This window comes from Neophocaena asiaeorientalis, unplaced genomic scaffold (assembly GCF_003031525.2).
Source record: "Neophocaena asiaeorientalis asiaeorientalis breed wild unplaced genomic scaffold, Neophocaena_asiaeorientalis_V1.1 scaffold476, whole genome shotgun sequence".
In the NCBI taxonomy this organism is placed as follows: domain Eukaryota; kingdom Metazoa; phylum Chordata; class Mammalia; order Artiodactyla; family Phocoenidae; genus Neophocaena; species Neophocaena asiaeorientalis.
In genome coordinates, this window is record NW_020172178.1 from 9055844 (window position 1) to 9078287 (window position 22444).

General features: G+C 40.3%; 1 protein-coding gene across 8 annotated transcripts in view; it reads left to right on the forward strand.

The window, feature by feature from the left end:
• The first annotated feature begins 7794 nt into the window (after nucleotides 1–7794).
• The window catches only part of MARK3 (microtubule affinity regulating kinase 3), an 87063-nt gene continuing 72413 nt past the window's right edge, over nucleotides 7795–22444 (forward strand). For 5 of the 8 annotated variants that reach the window (XM_024757820.1, XM_024757806.1, XM_024757837.1 and 2 more), the window contains exon 1: nucleotides 7795–7982. The gene's annotated coding sequence lies outside the window, so the exon portion shown is untranslated. The remainder of the gene's footprint in view (nucleotides 7983–22444) is intronic. The other 3 variants (XM_024757797.1, XM_024757785.1, XM_024757791.1) reach the window with 1 other exon arrangement.

The window sequence follows — 22444 nt, forward strand, 5'->3', positions numbered from 1 at the left end:
TCATATCATCTACAGATAATGACACTTTTTTCTCTCCGAGTTTTTTGGTTTTTTTTTTTTTTAATTTATCTATTTTATTTTTGGCTGCATTGGGTCTTCATTGCTGTGCGCGGGCTTTCTCTAGTTGTGGCAAGCGAGGGCTACTCTTTGTTGCGGTGCGCGGGCTTCTTACTGCAGTGGCTTCTCTTGTTGCAGAGCACAGGTTCTAGGCGCACAGCCTTCAATAGTTGCGGTGCATGGGCTCAGTAGTTGTGGCTCGTGGGCTCTAGAGCACAGGCTCAGTAGTTGTGGCGCATGGACTTCACTGCTCCGTGGCATGTGGGATCTTCCTGGACCAGGGGTAGAACCCATGTCCCTTGCATTGGCAGGCGTATTCTTGACCACTGCACCACCAGGGAAGTCCTATGTGGTATATATATACCACATCTTCTTTATCCATTCCTCTGTCGATTTAGGTTGCTTCCATGTTCTGGCTATTGTAAACAGCTCTGCAATGAACATTGGGGTACAGGAATCTTTCCGAATTGTGGTTTTCTCCGGATATACGCCCAGGATTAGGATTGCTGGATCATATAGTAGCTCTGTTTTTAGTTTTCTAGGGAACCTCCATACTGTTCTCCATAGTGGCTGTACCAATTTACATTCCCACCAACAGTGCAAGAGGGTTCCCTTTCTCCACACCCTCTCCAGCATTTATTGTTTGTAGATTTTTTGGTGATGCCCATTCTGACCGGTGTGAGGTGATGCCTTTTTGTAGTTCTATGGCTCTTTCTTATATACACACTTTTTTTTTTAACATCTTTATTGGAATATAATTGCTTTACAGTGGTGTGTTAGTTTCTGCTTTATATATATATATATTTATTTATATATATATATACACACACACACACAAATATATATAGACACATTTTTAAAGAAGAACTAATATGTATAACATAAAATGGAGTGCATTCCCCATTCACTTTTCTTACTGCCTCTTACATTAGTATTGATATGGCCCCTGTAACAGTTTAGTAGTGCTTTGGCTGAAAGTAACTAAACCTTATACGATGGCTTAACCAAATAAGGGTTTATTTTTCTCACAAAAGAAGTCTGGACAAGGCTGACCTGGCAGCCATGAAATATTCGTCCATGTACACTTTAGAGTAAGTTTAAGATTACTCATAAATTACTGGCTGGAAATTTTAATTCATATTGCATTGAACTTATTGATTAATTTGGGTAGATTGTATAATATCTATCTAAGAGTATGGAATTCCCCTTTATTCAGAGGACCTTTTATTAAAAATTTAAAGCTTTCTCCAGAGAGTTCTTATGTATTCTTAAATAAGTTACTTTCTACCTACTTTTTAGTTTTTATTGCTATGATGAATACTTATTTTTAGTTAAATTTTGTGGTAGGTTACTACTGGTGTAAGGAACTGTAGTTATAGGTTGATCTTGCACCTTGCCAAGCTCTCTCTTGAGTTCTAGTGGTATTTCCAATTCTTTTGGTTTGCAGTTAGATCATATCATCTACAGATAATGACACTTTTTTCTCTCCGAGTTTTTTGGTTTTTTTTTTTTTTAATTTATCTATTTTATTTTTGGCTGCATTGGGTCTTCATTGCTGTGCGCGGGCTTTCTCTAGTTGTGGCAAGCGAGGGCTACTCTTTGTTGCGGTGCGCGGGCTTCTTACTGCAGTGGCTTCTCTTGTTGCAGAGCACAGGTTCTAGGCGCACAGCCTTCAATAGTTGCGGTGCATGGGCTCAGTAGTTGTGGCTCGGGGGCTCTAGAGCACAGGCTCAGTAGTTGTGGCGCATGGACTTCACTGCTCCGTGGCATGTGGGATCTTCCTGGACCAGGGGTAGAACCCATGTCCCTTGCATTGGCAGGCGTATTCTTGACCACTGCACCACCAGGGAAGTCCTATGTGGTATATATATACCACATCTTCTTTATCCATTCCTCTGTCGATTTAGGTTGCTTCCATGTTCTGGCTATTGTAAACAGCTCTGCAATGAACATTGGGGTACAGGAATCTTTCCGAATTGTGGTTTTCTCCGGATATACGCCCAGGATTAGGATTGCTGGATCATATAGTAGCTCTGTTTTTAGTTTTCTAGGGAACCTCCATACTGTTCTCCATAGTGGCTGTACCAATTTACATTCCCACCAACAGTGCAAGAGGGTTCCCTTTCTCCACACCCTCTCCAGCATTTATTGTTTGTAGATTTTTTGGTGATGCCCATTCTGACCGGTGTGAGGTGATGCCTTTTTGTAGTTCTATGGCTCTTTCTTATATACACACTTTTTTTTTTAACATCTTTATTGGAATATAATTGCTTTACAGTGGTGTGTTAGTTTCTGCTTTATATATATATATATTTATTTATATATATATATACACACACACACACAAATATATATAGACACATTTTTAAAGAAGAACTAATATGTATAACATAAAATGGAGTGCATTCCCCATTCACTTTTCTTACTGCCTCTTACATTAGTATTGATATGGCCCCTGTAACAGTTTAGTAGTGCTTTGGCTGAAAGTAACTAAACCTTATACGATGGCTTAACCAAATAAGGGTTTATTTTTCTCACAAAAGAAGTCTGGACAGCTTCTAGCTTTGGTTCAGCAGTTCAGTAATAGTGGAGCTGGTGGTTTTTAAAAATACTTTTGTCTTTTCTCTCACATTTGAGACCTTAACGGCTACAGGGTAACTTATATAGCTCTAGTTGTTACCGTTGCATTCAAGGCAGGAGAAGGGGGGAAGGGGCTGTGCTAGTGTACCTGTATCCCTTTATGAGAAACAAAAAGTTTTCCAAGGACCCCCCAGTAGACTTTCCCTAATGAGAACTGACCAGAACTAAGCCATATGCTACCTCCAGCTACCAGGGAAATTTGGGAAAACAGGAATTTCACTGGCCATATTGCCTCCCGAAATACACATCTGGCTTCTCTTAGAAATGAAGAAGGGAGGAATGGATATTGAGTAGATACCTACAGTATTTGCTCCATTCCTTAATATTACCTGGCAACTTAAATGTATTGCATTAAACGGAAGTTTTAGTTTGAAAATGAACACTTTATGGATTTGTTAACAGTGTTCTCTCTTTGACTTGATTCTGCCTAATTTTTAGTAGCACTGCCCATATTCTAGTTTTCATGGTGGATAAAGTGGTCCAGGTCAATTCCTTGAGAAGGAGAAGGATCAGGACTCCTTCAACCTTTTTTGTTTTGTGGCTGCCTTGGGTCTTTGTTGCTGTGCGCAGGGTTAGTCTAGTTGCGGCGAGCAGGGGCTGCTCTTGGTTGCAGTGCACAGCCTTCTCATTGCGGTGGCTTCTCTTATTACGGAGCACGGACTCTAGGCGCGCGTCTTCAGTAGTTGTGGCATGCGGGCTTAGTTGCTCCGCGGCATGTGGGATATTCCTGCACCAGGGCTCACACCTGTGTCCCCTGCATTGTCAGGTGGATTTTTAACCACTGCACCACCAGGGAAGTCCCTGGACTCCTTTAATCTTTGAGATTAAACAGCTCTGAGTGCCTGTTGTGTGTTTAGTGCTGCCACAAAAAGTGGCTACTATTATGTAACTTTTTTTTTTTTTGGCCTTCCGTTTATTGTCACCTTAGGGAGAAAAAAATTCAAGCATGAAGTAATTGGCTAATAGTACAAGAATTCAAAATTATTTGTTAAAGTGCTAGGAAATTTTTTCTTCTTTAGGGCCACTGATGGATGCATGGGAAAAATAAAATGAAGGCCAAGAAAAGGCAATTTAATTTGCTTCTGTTTGAGAGATTTTTTTTTTTTTTTTTTTTTTTTTTGGCAGTACACGGGCCTCTCACTGCTGCGGCCCCTCCTGCTGCGGAGCATAGGCTCCGGACGCGCAGGCTCAGCGGCCATGGCCCACGGGTGTAGCCGCTTCGCGGCACGTGGGATCCTCCCGGACCGGGGCACAAACCCGCATCTCCCGCATCGGCAGGCGGACTCCCAACCACTGTACCACCAGGGAAGCCCTGAGAGAATTCTTTAGTTAAACACATTAGATTTTAAAATTTCAGGACTTTATGTATCAAACTAAATATACTGAGTTCAATAACTATTGGAATTTAACAAACATCAGATATTTCAATCTGTTATATGAGTTTACACTCTTAAGAGGAAGTACGGGTTTCTTTTGGGTTTGTATTATGATTATTTATTTTCATAAGGGTGTATTAGGTTAGGCTAGGTTATGCTGAGGTAACATACATGACCAAAATCTTAGTGTCTTAACACAGTTTAAAAAAACTGTCAACTTCATTGACTCCATGAAGAGTGATCTCCATTTCCAGGCCATTTGGTCCTGTGACCCTCCATCTTTGGACAGTGCTCTGGGTTCAGGAGAGAAGACCACAGGGCTGGAGTCAAGCCCTGGCAATAAATGCTTCAGCATGGAAATGACATGTCACTTTCACTCATATCTCATTGGCCAATCTTAGGCACATGGCTATTGGGAACCTCAAGTGAGGGGTGTGAGTTTCTCTGGGAAGTCAGTGTATTGTGGTGGATAATTGTCTACCACAAAGTAGCCAAATAGAGATAGATACAAGCAGAGTACATCCAGAGCCCAAAGGAAAAGAAATTCTGATGGGATGCAGGGAGAGTCATGGAAGGCTTCATAAAGATGGTGACAAATGACTCAAACATAAGGGAATGAGTAGGATTTTCTTAGGTTTGAAGAGAAGAAAGGGCACTCAAACTGAGGGAGGATCATGCTAAAGAATAGTGGATGATGTAGCGGGAGAGGAGGCATGGATTACATCACAGAGGGCCTTGAATTCATTTAGCATTCATTCAGCAACAATGTATTGCACAGCTACTATGTGCCAGGCACTGTTCCAATTTCTGGGAATATCTGATAAGGAGCAGAACAGGCAAAGATCTCTGTGTTATCCTGCAGGTTACATGCTAGTGGATGTAGTGCTAAGGAGTTAGTTTTTATTATAAGTACATCGGAGAGTATGCAAAGGTATAAACTAGATGCCTATGAATTTTAAGTTTCTGATATTTCTATTTTACATGCAGAAGACAGTTGATTTGCATAAAAGCTAATATTTTGTCTGTTTAACTGTACCTTACTCTATAAAACTTAATACATGGAGGGCTGAATTTATAAAACATATAAATTAGAAAGTGTATGTTTGCATTTAAAGAGCTTTTTTGACCAAAATTTTGGATAGCAGTGTAATTTTTAAAACTATATTTTCATTGCGTAAATAGTAAAACCACTTGACATATACCTCATGGGAACAGGGACTTTGTTTTATGCACTGCTGTTTCTAACACTCAAAACAGTGCCCAGCTCATATTTATATAACATCTATTATACAGGGCTTCCCTGGTGCAGTGGTTAAGAATCTGCCTGCCAGTGCAGGGGACATGGGTTCGAGCCCTGGTCCGGGAAGATCCCATATGCTGCGGAGCGACTAAGCCTGTGTGCCACAACTACTGAGTCCGTGTGCCACAACTACTGAAGCCCACGCACCTAAAGCCTGTGCTCCGCAACAAGAGAAGCCACTGCATTGAGAAGCCTGCGCAGCACAGCAAAGAGTAGCCGCCACTCGCTGCAACCAGAGAAAAGCCCACGTGCAGCAACAAAGACCCAATAAGCCAAAAATAAAAATAAATAAAATAAATAAATTTATTTTTAAAAATCTATTATACATTATCATTTGATAAATATTTGAATGAATGAATAGAAGAAAGAAATTTGGGAGGTTAAAAATTTCCCGTAATTTAACCATGTGAATGTTACAGTGATCAGTATTTTGATATCATTTATTTAGTCATTCCAATATTTATTAAGTACCTGTTATATGCCAACTGCTAAGATCTAAGGAACAATAAATTACTGTCCCTGTTTTTATGAAACTTACATCTAGTTTGGAAATAAACATAATGGTTATCAAAATTTTTTAAAAACTGTACTCCAGCTGATCTATAAAAATTTGCATTACGATATACCTATTTTGCGTAAAGCCTTAGTGTAATAACTTAGTTGTTATTTTAGTTTTTTCTTTAATCAAGTCCTCATTTATAATAGGCTATTTTTTTTTTTTTTATAATAGGCTATTTTTTAAATAATTTTTTAAAATTATTTTTGACTGCATTGGGTCTTTGTTGCTGTGCACGGGCTTTCTCTAGTTGCAGCGAGTGGAGGCTGTTCTTTGTTGTGGCATGCAGGCTTCTCGTTGTGGTGGCTTCTCTTGTTGTGGAGCACAGGCTCTAGGCGCATGGCCTTCAGTAGTTATGGCACGCAGGCTCAGTAGTTGTGGCACACGGGCATAGTTGCTCCGCGGCATGTGGGATCTTCCTGGACCAGGGCTCGAACCCGTGTCCCCCACATTGGCAGGCGGATTTGTAACCATTGAACCACCAGGGGAGACCCTATAATAGGCTGTTTTATAATTTGGAAATTAGAATCTTTTTGTTATAGGAACAGAGTTGTTTAGATTTGTAACCAGTTTGTAAAAGTCTGTTTAACGTAAAATATACATTTACAGTAAAAAAAATAGAAATTGTTGTTTGCAATGCAGTATTATGTGATAATTCAATAAAACAGAAGAGAACCTATCCCAAAACCTGGTACATGAGGGACAGAGATTTACTTAGAGGAATATGAAAAAGTAGATAGAAATTAACGTGGACATTCTGAAAAGGACATCTTTTGAGGACTTAAGTTGATGGCACAAATTCTTAAGCTTTTACTGTAAAATACTAGTTTTTCTGTTTTCCTTGATATGAGTGTGTTACAAAGTGTAGTTTCTTAGGTTTATCACCTAGAATCAGGCTTGTTTTGACCTATAGGTAGAGCGAGAGAGAGCATGATAAACAAGGGACATTTTCCTGGACAAAAAGTTGGAAAAGAGAAAAGAATGAAAGAGGTTGAAAGTGTCTTTGTAGAGTGTCGTGAGAGTGAGAGGCCTTCCTTGAGCAGGAAGGAGTTAGCAGCCATGAAGAGTAGGCAGTGGGCCATGGCATCCTTTGGGCACTAGGGGGAAGAGGAAGCACTAGGCAGCTGGCTGCTTCTATGTACAGCATTGTACACATCAGGCATTTGTATCTCTCGTACCTTTGTATTTAATATGGTCAGAGGCATATGTGATTTGTTTTACCTTTATGGAGTATATTGAGTACTGTATTCATCTCTTCAACAAATATTTGTCAGGGACTACAGAGTCTGGCTGTGTCTTTAAACACATTGTTTTAAATTATTGTTAGCAGCATAGTTTAGAAAGAAGTTGGGAATCTAGGTTCTCTTTGAATTTCTCACTAGTGATGTGGCAGTGAATACATCTCAGGGTATCCTCATCTGGTGAATGGTGATATTAGCTGTTCTGCCTGCATCACAGGGCGTGTTAAAGATAATATATGCTGATACATTTAATAGCATATGAAAAAGTCAGGTTCTTTTTTAAAAAATTTTTATTGGAGTATAGTTGTTTTACAATGGAAACATTAAGCTCTTTACGACTGTAAGGCAGTCCTGTTTATCTTATTTTATGTTACAGCCACATATAGAAAATACCTCCTTTCTTTCTGAACACCCAGTTGAATTTCAACACTTGGTATTTCTCTTAGCATTTTCTTGTTTTCCTCACTTTATGTCAGGTGGGCAAATCCCTTTGAAGTGCCACATGTATTGGGATTAAAATTAAAGCAGTGATGTTTTGTTTCTTCATCTAGAGGCTCTTAAAACTTGTCAAGTACCGTGGGTCTCTCATTTCCTAATGTTTGTTGTATGTTTTATTGTAGCACACGTCACATGGAGACGGGCGGCAAGAAGTTACCTCTCGCACTGGGCGCTCCGGAGCACGATGTAGAAACTCTGTAGCTTCCTGTGCAGATGAACAGCCTCACATTGGAAACTACAGACTGTTGAAAACAATCGGCAAGGGGAATTTTGCAAAAGTGAAATTGGCAAGACACATCCTTACAGGCAGAGAGGTAAATACAAATTATGCTTGATTTCTGTTTAGTACACTTGCTCTGTTTAGTTCCATGTGAGAGAAAGAAAAAGAATGTATATATTTGGGCTAATTAAACATTTTTTTAAGAACAAGAAGCTTATGTATTAATTATGTGGGAGTTCTTTTGCTTTCTCATTTCTTTAAATGTTATAAAGATTATATTGAGTTTGAATAATCTTCTGCATTTAAAAAGAGGTAGTGTTCTTTTTCAGTGGTAAATGTATACCACCACAGTAAAAATTTTTAACTTCATTATAAGCTCATGGTGCTTGAAAAAATCAATAGTGTTGTCTGTTTTTATAGACTTATACTCAAGAAGTTTCTTCATCTCCCCAAATATTTTTCTCATAGCTTATGTCTGATAGGTTATTTCGCAGGAAGGCACATGCTTTCCTAATTTTTGTGATATTGGCTTTCTACTCAACCACATGCTGTATTTATTAAAAACACTTCCATTAAAACTGCTACTAGGGGGACTTTCCTGGTGGTCCAGTGGTTGAGAATATGCCTGCCAATGCAGGGGAAACGGGTTCGATTCCTGGTTCAGGAAGATACCACATGCTGCGGAGCAACTAAGCCTGTGGGCCACAACTACTGAGCCTGCTCTGTGGAGCCCACGGGCCACAAGTACTGAAGCCCATGTGCCTAGAGCTGGTGCTCAGCAGCAAGAGAAGCCACCGCAAAAAAAAAAAAAAAAAAAGAGAAGCCACCACAATCAGAGGCCTGCACACCACAATGAAGAGTAGCCCCCGCTCACTGCAACTAGATAAAGCCCGCGCACAGCAACGAAGACCCAACGCAGCCAAAAATTTAAAAATAAGTTAATTAAAAACAAAAAACTGCTACTAGGGACTTCCCTGGTGGTCCAGTGGGTAAGGCTCCGCTCTCCCAGTGCAGGGGGCCTGGGTTCAGTCCCTGGTCGGGGAACTAGATGCTGCATGCATGCCGTATTAAGAGTCTGCATGATGCAACTAAAGGATCCCACATGCTGCAGTGAAGATCCTGCCTGCTTCACCTAAGACCTGGCACAGCCAAAATAAATAGATAATAAAATAATTAATCGGGACTTCCCTGGTGGTGCAGTGGTTAAGAATCCGCCTGCCAATGCAAGGGGACACGGGTTTGATCCCAGGTCCGGGAAGACCCCACATGCCACGGAGCAACTAAGCCCATGCTCCACAGCTACTGAGCCTGTGCTCTAGAGCCCGCGAGCCACAACTGCTGAGCCCACGTGCCACAACCACTGAAGCCTGGGCGCCTAGAGCCTGTGCTCTGCAACAAGAGAAGCCACCACAATGAGAAGCCCACTCACTGCAACGAAGAGTAGCCTCTGCTTGCCGCAACTAGAGAAAGGTCTTAGTGCAGCAACTAAGACCCAACGCAGCCAAAAATAATAATAATTAATAAATAAATATTTTTTTACGAAACTGCTACTAAACTAACTCCCTCCTCACATTCTACTTATGCAGTAGAGAACTGTTCTGCCTTTTTCTTTATTTTTGACATAGTTTATTGCATTTGGATCTTTGTACCTGCAATTCCTTTGCCTAAAATATACTTCACCCTTTTGTACAGGAGTCACTTCTTCTGGAAAGTAGTCATTGACAGACTCCCTTTCCCCAGGCATGGGATTCATGTTAAAAATTCTGATACTTTCCTTAGATAGCATGTTTTACTATTAAAATTACATAAACAATTATGTTTTACTATTACAATTACAATTATGTTGGAATTGCTTATTAACCTGTCTTCCCCCTCTAGTCTATAGGGTAGACATCAGTACTTTATCATGCTTGGCACATATTAGGTACTTATAAATATTTATTGAATGAATCTCATGTTACTTTTGAAGGAAGCTTTATAAAGAAATGCTGCCCATGTACCAAAGCCTCCTGATATGTGTGCCAAGGTGGTATTACAGATGTGCCATGGTACTGATGCCTGCAGCCCACCATGCTGAGGGCTGCTGGAGCAGGACCCACCCTGGGTTTGCTACAAATTGCCCTACAAATATTCTGATTTTCTGTGTGTGCTGGGACCTGAAGAAGGTTGGGGAGCATTGGTCTATGCTAACTGGAGTCTTAAGTAAAGACTGTAACTAAAAATTTGCCTCTTCACATTTCATCTCAATTTTAGTGACAGTTCCCTGGTTAAGACTCCTGGTTGTAGAGATGCCTGGACTGCTTTTGGAATCAGTAAATAGCATGAATGGGTGCAGGTTTCTTTGCTGCCCTTGATCAAAAATTTTTGAAATAAGGAACAAAACCTCTGAGTTTATTTCCCCCACCAATCTCGAGTGGTTGCTTGGCCAGTTTCCTTACATAGGTAGAGATGGTGGGTTAAAAGAGGAGTGGGACAGGGGCTTCCCTGGTGGCGCAGTGGTTGAGAGTCCGCCTGCCGATGCAGGGGACATGGGTTCGTGCCCCGGTCTGGGAAGATCCCACGTGCCGCGGAGCGGCTGAGCCCGTGAGCCATGGCCGCTGGGCCTGCGCGTCCGGGGCCTGTGCTCCGCAACGGGAGAGGCCACAACAGTGAGAGGCCCGCGTACCGGAAAAAAAAAAAAAAAAGGAGTGGGACAGACAGACCCTCTCCCCTTTACATAACATGTGTGCTGGAGTGTGGCTTACCATGTTTATATCTAGTAGGTTCTCTCTCCAGAAATGGCTTGAATCTGACTAGATAGTGCGTAAATTAAAACACTTTTTTTAAAATTTGAAATAAACAATTTTATTCTTTTTTTTCCCCTATTGTAGGTCTTAACCAGAATCATATAAAATGTAAACATTATAGAAATTCGTTATGTAGAAAGTAAAATTCCTTAAACTTTCTCTCCTCAAAGAGGATCATTTTCAGCAGTTTGGTGTAGATTACCACAGTTTTTTATATACACAGTAACTTTTTGTTTATTTTAACAGAAAGGGACTCATGGGACTTAACGGTAATTTTTCTTAGCAACATACTTGATCACATCTGGATCTTAGTGCTCATAGATCTGACATTATGTTTAATGGAACGTCATCTTCCAGTGTGTGCTGGCACCGTAGTTCACCCCCGTTGGTGGGCATTGGGTGGTTTCTGATTTTTTTGCTATCACAAATATCTGCAGTGAACGTTCTTTAACATAACTTTCTGTGCTCTCGTTAAGAGTGTTTCTGTAGGATAAATTCCTAGAAGTGTGGAGGTCCTGGGTCAGAGGGGATGAATATTTGATACTGTAATAGGTACTGCTAAATTGGTTTTGAGAGAACGTTTTACTATTTTATTAGCCCTACTGGAATGAATGAGAGTGGCCATTTTTCTACACCGTTACTAACATTGTAGATAATTTTTGTCTATCAGATGAGCAATAAATCTAGTTTTAAAAAAAGATTGCTTTTTCCTGATAACTACTTAGATTGATGATATTTTCGTATATTTGTGTCATTTTCTTTTTAAAATGTTTCCTGTTGTATATCCTTTTTTATCCATTTTTCTTTTTCTCTTTTAAATCTTAGCGATTTAAACATTTTATGTGTTTCAGACGTCAGTCTGATCAGTCTGATCTGTCTGGGTTTCATGTCTTGGTGAGAAAGGTTTACTTCCAGGATTTTTTAAATTGATTCTGTTTTTTCTTCAAATACTCCTGTGGCTGGCAACTGAATGTTTAATTCATTTGGTATGTATTTTGGGGGATTAGTATGAGGTGTAGGGCTCTAATTTTTTTTCCCCTATGTGCATTACTGCTTGTCCCAGATCATCTGTTCTCTCCCCCCGTTTATTAAATTCCCTTTTGTTTCTCTGATTTCATTTATTTAGTTTTGTACCCATATCATGGTGTTTTTATTACTGCACCTTTTGATTGTACGTTTTGATTTTTTTGGAGTAGGTTAAGTCCCCTGCTGATTATTCTTATTTTTAGAAAATTTCATTGCTCTTTTTTGCAATTTACTCTGTCAGATGAATTTTATTTCATTTCATTTCATTCCATTTCATTATTTTGGTGGCACCATACAGCTTGTGGGATCATACTTCACCGACCAGGGATTGAACCCAGGCCATGGCAGTGACAGTGCTGAGTGGTAACCACTGGACCTCCAGGGAACACCCGGTCAGATTAATTTTAGAAATAGGTTGCCATGTTCTAAAAACAGCCTTACTGGAATTTTGATTGGATTAATTTTGATGAAGTTAATTGAATTTATAAACTGATTTGGGAGGCAATTTGCTGTTTTAATGATACCAAGTGTTTCTATCCAGGCTTATGAAGTGTGTCTCGATTTTGTTTTTAAGGTTCATAATTTTCTTCATCTGGATTTTGCATAGTTCTTGTTATGTTCATTCCAAAGTGTTTTATAATTTTTGTTGCTGTTGTGAATGGGGTTTGTGCATATATGGGAAGGCTACCAAATTTGCATAACATCTTGTGTCTGAGCACCTTTTGAACTTGCTCTTATTTTGGATATCAGAATTAAGCAAGTTGATGTTATTTTTTAAATTATACATCATTTTTTATTTTGATGTACAGTTCTATGAATTTTAACACATTTATAGATTGATGTTACCAGTACCGTAATCAAGATACAGAACAGTCCCATTACCTCAGAAAATTCCCTTGTGGTCCCTTTATGGTTGCTCCCTCCCCCATCATAACCTCCTGCAACCACCTGTCTATTCTTCATCCTCATAATTTTGTTTGTTTCAAGTCTGTCAAGTAAATGAGATCATACAGTATATCTTCTCTAATGCCTTTGAGATTGATCCAGGTTGTTGCATATAGTATTCTTAGTTTGTTCTTTTTTTTTTTTGTGGTACGCGGGCCTCTCACTGTCGTGGCCTCTCCTACTGCGGAGCGCAGGCCCAGCGGCCATGGCCCACGGGCCCAGCCGCTCCGCGGCACGTGGGATCTTCCCGGACCGGAGCACGAACCCGCGTCCCCTGCATCGGCAGGCGGACTCTCAACCACTGCGCCACCAGGGAAGCCCAGTGTGTTCTTTTTTATTGCTGAGTAGTATTCCATTGTATGACTGGACCACAGTTCGTATCCACTCCTACACTAAAGGACATTTGAGTTGTTTTCATGTTTGGCAATTATGAATAGAACTGCTATAAACATTCCTGTACAGGTTTCTGTGTGAACATAAATTTTTATTTCTCTAAGATAACCCAGGAGTGGGATTGCTGGGTCATATGGTAAAAAACTGAAGCTTTTCTAGAAAGTTGGTTTTATTACAGGTTTATTATAGTATAATATTCCTAAAGAAACTTAAAACTCTAGTCTAGTTATTATTTTTATCACTTGGTACTGTTCTCAGCCCACTAGAAACTAAAGCTTTTCCATCAGCATTCTCTTGCCCTTTTATGGGAATGGGATGTATCTTTCCTATTGAGGTAGTAAGAGCACTAATGGAAACCCGGAGTGCACCAGAAAGTGGTGTTGGTGATTCAGAGACTTAATTCATTCTGAGTCAGTAGGAGATAAGGAGTTACTATATGTTAAAGAGACAGTTTTAATTGCTGTCATTGGGATAAGACTAGCAATGTAGTAGAATTATATAGTGGAAAGAATTCCCTGAAAGAAGAGAGTGGGGATAATCTATATCATGCACTTACGTCACAAGGACATTGTGAACATAAAAGATACTCAAGAAAATTTATGTGATGGAAGAATGGCATTTTTACTGAATAGACAAATTAGTTTTTGTGTTTTTTTTCTGTTTTATTTGTCTGTTTTGTGGGGGGTGGGGTGCGCACCGCATGACTTTTTGGGATCTTAGTTCCCGATCCAGGGATTGAATCCAGGCCCTTGGCAGTGAGAGCGCCGCATCCTAACCACTGGACCGCCAGGGAACTCCTGTGAACAGACAAATTAGATTAATGAATTATGACCAAGAGAATGTCTTACATCTAGTGAACAGTTTCTAATCAAGTCTTTAAATAGAATGATTGTGGTAGAAGTCCACTGTAGATGAGACCTGTCTCTCTAGGATGGTTCTTAATTTTTAGACCAGAAAAACACCAAAATCCTTATTTTATATATATTTAAAAATACAGGCACCAGTCATAAAATTCATCTGATTTAACTCTTTGATGAAAATGCTACCTATTGTCATAGAAGCAGCTATCCCATATTTGGGATTTGGGGATGTTAGTTCCATCTTCTGTCTTGGTTTTGGCTAGCTTTTCACAGCTGAAGATTATTTTGGTTTTTGAAATAATTGTTTGTTTTAATATTACAGTTTTCTTTCAAGTCAAGTTTTTCTTTCAAGTTCATTTTTCCCCATAGTTATTTTCATAGGCCCCTAGGGATCTCTCCCCTAACATGAACTGCAGAAGAACTCACTTGTATCTGTCATTTGGTACTTGAGACTGTTTTTTTACTGCCTTAAAAAATTATTTTCCAAAGTAATACATGCGTATAGCTTAAAAAGTCAAATAATACTAAAAAGCTTCTAACTAAAATCAGACTTTCTTTGCCTCCTCTTTATCATTCAGTACCATTAACCGAAGGCTCCTGCTTTCAATTTTCTAGGCTCTTTTTTCTGATAGTCTTTTGGTTATCTCCTGATTTATAATTGTAGACATCACTGACTTTCTCCTTATGGAAGATGGATATAGCTTTCTTATGATTCACTTCCACATCTACTTTCCTTTCCTCAGCCATTCTATTGCAATGATATATTTGGTTAAAGTTAGATTTTTTTAACTTAAGCTATGTAAATGTTGTTCAGTGTTGGACCACAATAATTTATTTTCTTATATAATTTTTTATTTTGTCTAGAATTAATAGTTGCCTCAAGTTTTGTGGGGTTTTTTTCAACTTTCTCATGGTTCTATGTATTTTCTGCAAATTGATCCAACATATCTTTCAAATACCTTGCAGTACCGATGCATATGATGTAACATATTAGTTCAAGAGAGAATAGGTGGGTAGAGGTTAAAAACAGCAAGATAGCGCTTTCAAGGCACAGATGAATGGGGTAGTGGCTACAGGGAGATGTCAGGCCAAGATATTTTTTAAAAGATGGGCAAGGCTTCCCTGGTGGAGCAGTGGTTGAGAGTCCGCCTGCCGATGCAGGGGACACGGGTTCGTGCCCCGGTTCGGGAAGATCCCACGTGCCGCGGAGTGGCTGGGCCCGTGAGCCGTGGCCGCTGAGCCTGCGCGTCCGGAGCCTGTGCTCCGCAACAGGAGAGGCCACAACAGTGAGAGGCCCATGTACCGCAAAAAAAAAAAAAAAGGGAGGGGGGGCAAAATACCAACACGTTTGTCTGCTAATGGGAATAATTTAAGGGAAAGGGTAAAAATGGTGCTTTGAGGAGACGTGCTGGAATGGGTGAGAGGCGGTGGTAGAGGTATTGTCTTTGGATAACGTGGACAGTCCTTAGAAGTAGGAGGAAAGTAGAGGGTACTATGCCAATATTCTGCAGGTGAGTGGTTCTATATGAGGGTGGGAGCTTGAGAAGTTTTCTTCTCATTGCAGCTCTTTTTTCAGTAAAATAGAAAGCAGGATTACCAACTAAGAATGTGACTGTCAAGGAGATAGGCGATATTAGAGATCTGAGGAAGTTACAGTAATTAACAGGTTAGTAGGAGAGTGAATGGACTGAAATATAGCAGCCTTAACACTTCCCTGAGGTTACTGATCATGGATTTAAATCGGGAATAGACAGCCTGGGTGTAATTTACTGTCCAGCAACATTCAGTTAACCAGACACAGGCATAGCATTTGTACATGGTTGGGATTTTATTATAGTAAGTAGTGAAATGGAAACAGAGCAAGGGCATTGATTTGGAATACCCAAGGGAGTGATTTCAATTAAAGACAATAGATTTAAGTAGGAAGTAAGTACTTGAGGGAGAAGGCAGACCATAAGAAGATGGTGGGATCAATGGCTGTGGATCCAGGTGAGTTCAGATAGTTATTGGGATTCCAGAGTGGGTGGGTGGGAAAGTTAGGAGGAGGTGGTTAGAGAGTGGGAAACTCAAGATTAAGATCGTAGTGGGTTTTCCGATATTGGTAGTTACAAAGTCTAGAGTAAAACAGTGTAAATGGCTTTTCCCCCCACCTTTCTAGCAGCTTTTTAGACTCGAGATTCTCATTCATCCATGCTGTTGAGAAATTTCACAGTGAAGTGCCAAGGAGTTGGTCTTCATTCTTTGTTCCTGGTGCTCATTGAACCCTTTCAATGTAAACATTCTTGTCTTTCAGTTCTGGAGAATTGTCTCATTTTATTATTTAAAAATCGTCATTCTAGAATTCCTTTTTTTTTTTGGCTGTGTCATGTGGTTTACAGCATCCTAGTTCCTGACTAGGGATTGAACCTGGGCCCTAGCAGTGAAAGTGCCGAGTCCTAACCACTGGACTGCCAGGGAATTCCCAAGAGCCTTGATTATTTATTTTATTTACCTATTTACTTATTTATCTATCTATCTATCTGTCTTGGTTTTCTGTCTCTGTTTCTATTTTACTTTCTGAGTGATGTCTTTAACTTTATCTTCCAATCTTTCTGTTAAATTTGTTTGAGTCCCTGCATGTGTCCTCCTCCTAGCTCTTTCCTTTTCTTTATTTGTCTTTGTAGTATCCAGTTCTGGTATCAATACTGTTTCTTCTGTTAACTCTCTGAGGATAGTAAAAGCTTTCTTCTTTTTTTTTTTTTTTTAAGTAGATTTTTTGCTCCCTACATTGTTTCTCTTTTCTCTGGGATTCTTTCTTGGTGTCTGTCTTTCATACAGAGACTTTCTTTGGAATCTGGTAACCCCTGGTTGTCTGTGTCTGTTTAAGGTGGAACCCTAAGAAGCTGATCAGAAGCTGGTTTGCATGTACAGGGTATGTTTGACACAGAACTTTCCTTTGGGAGTCATCCAGTGCTTTTATTGGAGTACCCAGATATCTTTGTCTTTAGATCTCTTCTCTGGGACCATTCTGTTCTCTAGGTTAAGAATCTTCTGTTCTGCCCGAGAGGAGCCATGGTCCCACCCCTCAGCAGCAGTCTGACACTTAATCTCCGCCCCCCCCCCCCCGCCCCTTTTCATCTCCATGCCTCACTCCTGCCCTCTCCTGGGCCTGTTGACCTTGAGTCCAGAGCCTCGTTGTCTTCTCCGCAGAATAAGTTTACAGTCCCTTAAGAACCGGTGGTCATTGGTTTGGTTGGGGAGCAGCAGCATTCTTTATACAGACTTTTGACTTTGGAATTAGCCTAGCAGCTCCCCTGTCGCCTTTGGTCCCCTGGGACCTCCAAGTCTGGAGCCCTTTCCAAGTCATGCTGGGGAAATCACACTGTTTCTGGTTATAGTGTCCTTTCCTCTGTTGTCTCTTCTCTCTCTTTCAGAAAGTTATTGAAATAGCTTTCCCACTGTTGTCTTCTCAGCTTGTTATTGTGCTCTTGTGGCTGTATGCTTTTATTGTCAATCTGTGTCCTCTCTCCTACACTAAAGGAGAAACCAGAGAGAGGCCAGAGGGAAAAAGATTCAGTCTTGAACCTCATTTATCCTTGGCCTCTAAATACTCAATAACTATTTGTTTTGGAAGTGAGCAAGCAGGACGGTAAAGATAGCCTTAGTGTAAGTCTGATAACAGATACAGCTGAAAATGGTAAAGATGATCATCATGGTTCATTGTGGAGTATTCACATAAACCCAGTTCCCACAAATTAAAAATCACTTAATTACATAGTTGTGACACTTTTTTTTTATTGTGGTAAAATATGTATAACATTTACCATTGTAGCCGTTTTTAAGTGCAGCTCAATGGCATTAAGTACATTTGCAGTGTCTGCAACCATCACTATCCATCTTGGGAACGGATACAGTCAATCCCCTTATTCACAAATTCCATACTTGCAAATTCACATACTACAACTTATTTGTAATCCCAGAATCAGTACTTGCTGTGCTTTTGCAGTCTTTTGCAGACACGCACAGAGCAGCAAAGTTTCAATTGCTTAATGTGCGTTTCCCCAGCCGAGGCCCAGCAAGGTGACACTCTGCCTTTCAGCCTTCATACTATAAACAGATGCCCTTTTTGTGGTTATTTAGTACACATTTTCCACATCTTTGTGCATTTTGTTGGTGATTTTATTGTTTAAAATGGCCCCCAACTGTAGGGCTGAGGTATTAGCCAGTGTTCCTAAGTGCAAGGCTTTGACGTGCCTTACAGAGAAAATACATTTGTTAGGTAAGCTTCATTCAGGCATGAGTTAGATAGTGCTGTTCAGTGTTAATGAATCAATAATGTATAGTAAATGAGGTATCCTTAAGCAGAAACACACATAAAACAAGATTATGTATTGATCAGTTGATGAAAATGTTATGACCAGGGGCTCACAGGAGTCTTAACTCTTTCCCCTTAGGAACAGTGGTTCAGTATTCACTAGTTCAGTGTTCAGAGTGACTTCATAGAATGTAATTACCGTGAATAACGTGAATCAACTGTCCTTTTTTTTCTGAAGGAGGAGGGTTAATTGTTACTGGTATTTTCCCCTAACAACAGATACATGGGAAGGGGTATTAGAAAAGGGTATGGGCTTTCCTCAGATGTCTGACTTTTGAAAACGTTTTTAAGAGCGGAGAAATAAGAAGCGCATTGAGAGCTCTCTACATGAGGTGTGTGGAAGGTGCTGCTCAGGTGCCTGGCTTGGCTTCACGGTGGCTGGGAGGAAAGTTGGCCTTTCGCTGGGACCTTCCGTATTCAAGGCACTGAGTTATTTTCTCTGGTCATTACTAAGTTTTTCCTGGATTGCACCCTTCTTAGAGCATACTCTAGGCTTGTATGTGCCCTGCTCTGGGTGCCTCTGATTTTTGTCCTCCAGAAATTATTTAAAGTCACTTGTCTGCTGATGCCACCTCTCCCATTCTCTTTGCCATTCTTTGTCATTTTGTCTTTATTGTTTAATTGGACGGTCAGGTGGAAGAAGAGAGAATGCATGTGATTAGTATGCCATCTTTAACTGAATGTCCTCATTATGGGTATGAAGGAGCTTTTCATTGTTATTTTTATTCAAGTTAATTATATATTATACAGTTTAAAGAGTCAAGGTTTTTTTTTTTTAATGTGTTCCCTGCCCCCTCCCACAATTTCCTAATCTCCTAAGATGGCCACTTTCAGTCTTTCAAACTGATTCTTTATGTTTTACTTTCATATATTTTAATAGCATGTTTTATTCTTAATTATTTTTTCAGTTTTAGGCATCATTATCTATTGACTTCACTATAATCTTTTAAAGTCATCACTGACTTTTAAAAATTAACTCCTTATTGGTATATAGCACACATCCAGAAAAAGTGTAAACATTTGCTTAACCACCCATGACCCAGGGCAAAAATATACCATGACTTGAACCCCAGAAGTCCTCCTTTGTACCTCCTTCTAATCATTTCACTGTCCTTCCCTCCCAAGATAACCACTATCCTGACTTCTAAAACACCATATTCTGGTTTTTTCTCTTAAAATTTTACTAATGGAGTCATACAGTATTTATTATTTTGTGTCTGCCTCTTTTACTCCACCCTGTGCTTGTGCCATTCACCCATTTTGTTTGTATTGTTAGGTTTTGATTTGAAGTTTTATTTTGTAGGGAGCTGTTATAGTTGATAGGCTTGTTCTCCGTTGCTGTAGACTGAATTGTGTCCCCCAGAATTTAGATGTTAAAGCCTGTTTGGAGGTAGGGCCTTTGTGGAAATAATTAGGTTAAATTAGGTCATAAGGGTAGGCCCCTGATCTGATAGGATTAGTGTCCTTATAAAAAGAGACACCAGAGAGCTTGCTTGCTTTCTTCCACTTGTAAGGACACAGTGAGAAGGTGGTCATCTGCAAGCCAAGAGGAACTGCCCATGCTGGCACCCCGATCTCTGACTTCCAGCTTCCAACTGTGAGAAAATAAATTTCTGCTCTTTAAGCTGCCCAGTCTGTGGTATTTTTTGTTTTGACAGCCTGAGCTAATATACCATTCTTCTGGATTATTTTGTCCTCTTAAAGGACTTGGGATCTTTTTTCTGCCTGCTCTTGTAGATGCTGGTGGTTGTAGATGCTTTAACACCAGTCAGGAGCAGGGTGTAAGGATCTTTTGACCAGTGGTTAATTGACAGGAAGTGGAAGATACGGATTTTTCCTCCAGTGAGTATTTGCTGCAGGTTTGTTGGACTCTTGATTTGAGGAATGTTGGGCAGTGGGGTTGGCGAGGGGGGAAGCCCTTCTCATGTGTGAGCTCTCTTTATCCCTATTTTGTAATTTTCCACTTTGCTTTAGGCGTCAGAGTGAATAAATGGAATTTCCCAGAACTTTACACAAGTGCCAGGGACACTCCTGTTTCCTTGCCTAGTGAATTCCCTTGGCTTTTGCTGTGCGTGCATGCATGCGCACACACACATACGTGCACGCACACACACACACCCCCTCCACAACCTTGGGAATGAGTCAGTGGTCTTCTCTCCAGTCTGCATCTTTCTGAGGCACCTAAGTGATGCCCCACAGTTGCCTCCTCTTTTGGTGACCTCGAGGTCTGAGCTCTTCTCCAGGCTCCAGCTCTGGGCCAAGGTTATTTTGGTAGTGAGTCATCCCAGCAAGGGAACTGGAAGGAAGAGGGGATTAGGAGCTTCCCCCTCAGTTTTCGTTGACACATACACACATCATGTTAAATGATAATGTTTCACTCTGAGGACACTTGCTTTTGATAAAATGACTCTCTTCTACAGTTTGATATAGCTGAATGCAACACATTTTTTTTTCTGTTTTTACTTTAGATACTTTTTGAACAGCAGTACTTGAAAATGAAAATGTATAGTAACAAAATCAGAATAGAATCTTTAGAAGGTGGATATTGAGCAGAACCGGAAGAAACTAGTGATCAAGGGGCCTGTCACGAGAATAGAAACAAAGTCTCAGAAGATCAGAGGAAAGAGGAACTGGAAAGGCAGCATTTTTGATGGATTTGGCCATGAGAATGAGGAAGAAAACAGAATTGTGGCCAGAACAGTGTTATTGAAGGGGTTTCTTCGGAAATCCCTTTGGGAGATGGAAATCCCTTGGATCTTTTGGAGATCCAAGTATACCACATAAAATTACATATGAAAGTAAAGTTTGAAGAAAATTCATTCATTCAACTTTAAATTATTTTTTTCTTTTTTGGCCACGACACACAGCTTGCAGGATCTTAGTTCCCTGACCAGGAATCGAACCTGTGCACCGTTCAGTGGAAATGCAGAGTCCTAACCACTGGACTGCCAGGGAGTTCCCTCAGCTTTAAAATAATGGAATTTTAAAACCACATTGGTGGGCTTCCCAGGTGGCGCAGTGGTTGAGAGTCCGCCTGCCGATGCAGGGGACATGGGTTCGTGCCCTGGTCCGGGAAGATCCCACATGCCGTGGAGCGGCTGGGCCCATGAGCCATGGCCGCTGAGCCTGCACGTCCAGAGCCTGTGCTCTGCAACGGGAGAGGCCACAACAGTGAGAGGCCCGCGTACCGCAAAAAAAACCAGAAGAGCACACATTGGTATTTGTTAAAGCACCAGAAACCCTGTTTCTTCACTGTTCTGTCTCCATCTCTGATGTATGTGTGGTTACTAATGCGAGTATTGAAGGCCTCAGATCACCGCAGTAAGCGTTTATTGAATGCTTCTTGTGTACAGGTAGTGCTCTAGGGCTATAACAGGATGTCTTCTCCCCATTGAGTTATGCACAAGGTGGTCATTGTTTGCGTATTCCAGCAGCCAGTATTTCCTTTAGATTTGTTTACTGTAGTTTCCATCAAGACTTATATTTTCAAAATATAGAATCAGAATTTTGACTTTGCTTTTTGCAAGCACACACACTCATTAACTCTCCCTCCTCCACCAATTCTGATTTTTTGCCTTCCCCAGTCAGGGGTGAAGGGGTGGTGGGTTCCTTGTACTTCAGGGTCAGACTCACTGGATGCCTTGCTGCAGTCTTTCCCTTTCTTTAGCTCCTTAGGAGGTTAATAGGTTCATAGGAAGTAATCAAATGGCATGGGCAGATGGAGGCTTTAAACCAAGTTAATCAGTTAAAAAAAAAAAAAAGCTTTAATGTGACTAGTGCAGCAGTTCTTGAAGTAGGGATGTGGACCTCTGGAAGTTTTCTGAGACCATTTTAGGGGGTCTGCAAAATCAAAACTGTTTTGGTAATACTATTTAAGACATTATTTGCTTCTTCCATTCTTTCTCACGAGCGTACAGTAGAATTTTCCAGAAGTATGTGACGTGTGATATCATAACAGATTGACTACAGGAGGACATTTGAGAATTTCATTAAAATGTTATTTATATTAACACTAATAGACTTTTTTTCCCAATTTTTTTATTGTGATAAAATACATATAAAATGTATTATCTTAACTGTTTTAAAGTATATATTTCAGTGGTATTAAATACATCCATAATGCTGTGCAGCCACCACCACCATTCATCTCTAGAACTCTGCATCTTATAAAACTGAAACTCTACGCCCATTA